The 4,459-nt window shown below is 60.1% G+C and overlaps 1 pseudogene; it reads right to left on the bottom strand.

Annotated features, from left to right (window-relative positions):
• Positions 1-1,821: 1,821 nt before the first annotated feature.
• On the bottom strand, positions 1,822-4,074 carry LOC116645387 (annotated as a pseudogene).
• Between the last annotated feature and the right edge of the window lie 385 nt (positions 4,075-4,459).

The following is a 4,459-nucleotide window of genomic DNA, read 5'->3' as shown; positions in this document are numbered from 1 at the left end:
GTCTCCTGCTTCAGAATTTATTCATTCCTACTCTGCTCCTTCACTTGTCACCCTGCTGGCAAGTGCAAGCAACATGTCTTGTCCTGACCTCCCATGACTGCGGCCCTGACCCTCCCATCTCACTGTTGGTTGGGTTTATGGGGTTGTATGGCCTTCCATGCTGTATTTCAAATCCTTGTGGCACATCTACCTCCCCTCCAGACCCTGAGATCAAGGAAGGCAACGTGTACTCTCCTGTATGTGGGGATATGGCACCCACCAACATTGCTGGAATGAATGAGATCCTGAGGATGGCTCAGCTGTCTGTAAACTCACAAACACCCTCACTTGGTGACAGGGTGCACGGCAGGCAGGGTGGGATAGCGGATGGTGGCCCAGGGTTGGGGGAGAGTCTCAGATCACCTCATCCACCCCTGCTCCCCCTGCCAAGCCCAAGCCTTCCCAGCACCGCCAGCACTCTGGGATTCCAAACAGGTGAGCTCGGTCAACCAGCTCCGCGGCCACACCAACCTCAAAGATCACTCTGACCACCAGCCTGTTTACAAGACAATTTAATGAGACAAGCGCACCTGTCAGCTCACCACCCCCATCAGCGCCCCCACCCTGCCTCTCCCCACAGGCAGGGGAGGATGGGGCCACAAGAGGGGCAGGACAGGGGAGGGCTGAAGCACAGGGAAGGGAGGGGAGTGGTGTGGGACGTCAGCTCGGCTCTGGGGACGTGATGTGGTGGAAGAAGCACCATCCTCTGCTGGCCGACAGCCTGGCCCCAACCTGAGGCTCACTGGCGCCTCCGGATTTGCCGCCCGATCCGGGTCACATGGCTCTGGACGCTTGTGAAGATGGTGGGCAGCTCAATCCTGGAGCAGCTGATGCCCCAGCTGACCCCGCCCACCTGAACCCAGGTGCCTTTCTTGCAGACCAGCGGGACCCCAGAATCACCCTGCAGGGAGAGGGGACAGTCAGTCACCGAGCACATAAGGCCAGGAGGAGACCCGCAGCTGGGGCTGGGCTGAGCACCTCACATAGCAGGCCTACGGCCCAGAGTGCCAGCACACAGCATGTCCTCCACGATGACCTTCCCGTTGGCTCTTGCGTGAAGGTACTTCCCGTAACCTTCCTCACAGGCTTTCTCCTCTTCCAGCGGGATCTGCATCTGCTGCAGGCAGTGGGTGGGTGCAGTGGCTCCGGGGTAGAAGCGGAGGGGTCAGGACGTGGAACTGGCCGCCGCCACCCCCCCCCCATGCTGCAGATCCCTCAGCACTGCCACTTCCCACACGACCCAGACCCAAACCTGCCACTCCTGGATTTGAGAGCAGCAGGTCTGGGTCTGGGCGCACTGGGCTGACTGTCGGACCCTGCAAATACCTTTGATCCATCCGGCCCGGTTCCTTCATACAAAACCAAAATCAGAGTGTCCAAGCGGCCCCGTGCCCGCCCACACCTGTGGCACAGGTGGCTGTGAAGGGGGTTCCTATCTTCCCCAAGTATTTCTGAGCTCCTTTTTTTTTTTTTAAAGATTTTTTTTTTTTTAAAGATTTTATTTATTTGACAGAGAGAGACACAGCGAGAGAGGGAACACAAGCAGGGGGAGTGGGAGAGGGAGAAGCAGGCTTCCCGCCGAGCAGGGAGCCCGATGCGGGGCTCGATCCCAGGACCCTGGGATCTTGACCTGAGCCGAAGGCAGACGCTTAACGACTGAGCCACCCAGGCGCCCCTATTTCTGAGCTCCTGAACCATCCCCCGCAGCCTGCCCCCACCTGGTGGGCAGGAAGGATCCAGGACCCACCCCCCGGTGTTCTCACCATAGTACAGGCCCCTGCCCTAGCCGGTCAGCGAGCACGTGTCCTCCGGGCTGAAGTTCAGGGACTGTGACGGCAAGGTGACTGGCCGAATGCCACGTGACACTCTCACGGGGGTGGCCAGGTTCAACAGGGCCAGGAAAACCCCAGAAAGGCAGTGATGTCCTTGGGGTGGATGATGACGTGGCTCACATTCAGCAGCGTCCTGCCCCCATAGAGATACACGTCCCCGGTGTGGATCCGGGAGACTGACGGGTCGGCGTCTTTCCTGGGGGAGGCAGACCCCAGGACCCTCTCAGTCTGAGTCCAGAACCCGAGTGGGCCCCAGTGTCTGCTTCCGCCCCCTTCCCCACCCTCCACACAGCGAGGGGTCCTCGGCATGACTCACCGGAAAATGCAGTGGGCGGCGCTCAGCACCCACTGGAGGTGGATGAGGGAGCCCTCACAGAGGTGCTTCCAGGAGGCCCAGTAGTAATCGTAGATTCTGAGACTGACCTGCCATGGCCACTTCCCCTGAGGGGCACTGTGGCCCCCACCATACCCACCAACTCCCTCTCAGGGATGGATGCTGTGGAACAATGTGCAGGGGTCAGGGACTCAGCTGTGCCACCCTGCAGAGCCCAGGAGCTTTCTGGGCCATTCTCACCTAGGTCAGAGGGTCAGCTGGCCTGAGGGCAGGGCTGGGGTCCCAGGGCAGGTGGGCACAGTGCAGGGCTAGGATTCACCTGGGATCTTGGCGGGCACGGAGCCCCGCAGGCAGGAGAGGGTCAGAAGCATCAGCCACAGCATCTGCAGGGAAGAGGGGAGGGCAGGTGTCAGGAGACCAGGGCAAGAACCCAGGGTCTGGCAAGCCAGTCTCAGGGGTCTGACCATCAGTCAGCTTCCTCACCATGGATGGACACACAGCCTTCCTCCCTGGGCCTCCCTGGGGGTCTTTTTATCTTTCTTTCCAAGTAAGTGGGTGGGGTCTGGTCAGACTTTCCTGCCCCCAGGGTGGGGACATGGTGCCAAGCTCGGCCCCACTTCTAACACCATCCATCCCCCCACTGGGCCCAGAGCAGCTCCCGGGAGAGATACAACGGACCAGCTGGATGGCCTGTCCAGACCTGCATGTCTCAGCCAGGACAATTGTGTGAGTCTGGAGACATTTTTGGGTGCCAGACTGTAGGGTCCTTCCAGCATGGAGGCCGGGGACACCGCTAAACGCCCTCCGTTGCACAGGGCAGCCCACAACAGAAAGTCATCTGGCCCTCATGTCCAGTGCCCAGGTTGAAATGGCCCTGGTCCAGGTGTGGCCATTCTGGTGGCAGGCAGACCTCGGCATCTAGAGGAACCCATTCTCCACGAGGCGAGGCCTGGCGCTCGGCTCCCATTGGCAGATGCAGAAACCCCAGCCCATCCCAGCAGCCCAGAGCCTGGGCCTGTTCACCCACCAGAGCAGAGTTCCCACCTGGGTGCTGGGATTCCCTTCAACTGTGGACCAAGTGTTGGCTGCATGCAGGGAGAGAGTCCACCGTCCAATGGGATCTCAGACAGCTGGGAACTGCATCTCCCAAAGACAGCCAGGCCTCAGCGCCCCTGCCTGCCCTGGCACATCTGGGGGCTGAGGGGCCCAGGGAGGGAGGCGAGCCCATCTCTCTAGAACAAGAGTCTTACTTTCCATGGGGATTATAATGTGTGCGTGAGTGTGTGCATGAGCATGAGTGTGTGACCTGCGTGTGAGCGTGTGTCAGAGTATGTGCACGTGTGCGTGAGTGTGCATGAGTTAATGTGCGAGCATGAGGGTGTGAGCATGTGTGCGAGCTTGTGTCAGTGCGCGTGCGGGGGTGAGTGTGCATGAGTTAATGTGCAAGCATGAGGCTGTGAGCATGTGTGCTTCATCCTCTGCCCCTCTCCCAGCTCCTATGCACGAGGGTTTCTCTCTCTCTCTCTCTCAAATAAATAAAATAAAATAAAGTTCCTCACGTAGATGCTTTGCGTGTCACTGGCTGCCGTGGTTCGGAGGGGCCCCCTGCCTGCCGGTCCCTCCACCACCTGCTTCTGTCCTACTAGAGTTGTTCGAACTCTCATTTGCTGCCGCCGCTGCTCAGCCCACGCTCTCTGCCCTTCGGTGCTCTGGTGTTGGGCCGGGAGGGAGAGGTTCGAGAGGTGGTGGCCACCCCATCACGGGCACCCAGGGGAACCTGGCCACGAGGAAGACGCACGCGCACGGTCGTCCTCTGTTAGTCCGCGGCCCCCTCCCAGCAAGAGACGCGGGGGACCTTACCTCGCCCATTGCTTCCTGCCTCCTGCCAAGTTCCAGGGTCCTTTTCGACCGGAAATTCCATTCCGCCAGGAGCGCACCTGCTTGCAATGGATACTTTATTTGACCACAACAATTAGAGTTACTGACATCTTTGCCCCTGCTTCACCACACCTGTGCTAGCTTCCTGGGCTGCAGGTCTGTGTGGGGCTCAACCCCCAGATGCCCCTCCACGTCCGGGGAGATCCCGGTGGGGCGGGGTAGCTGCCCCTGCAGGCCCTGGGGGCCCGGGGTTCATGGCCGCACTGCTCCAGCCTGGCAGGCTCCTCTCCTGCGTCTCCTCGTCTCGAACCCCCCTCTTCTTTGTCTTTTAAGGACGCCCATCACTGGATGTAGGGGCCACCCTAAATCCAAGACA

Source organism: Phoca vitulina, unplaced genomic scaffold, assembly GCF_004348235.1.
Source record: "Phoca vitulina isolate PV1807 unplaced genomic scaffold, GSC_HSeal_1.0 scaffold33, whole genome shotgun sequence".
NCBI lineage: Eukaryota > Metazoa > Chordata > Mammalia > Carnivora > Phocidae > Phoca > Phoca vitulina.
Note: the sequence above shows the minus strand (reverse complement) of the source record. Positions and strands in the feature narration are given on the sequence as shown.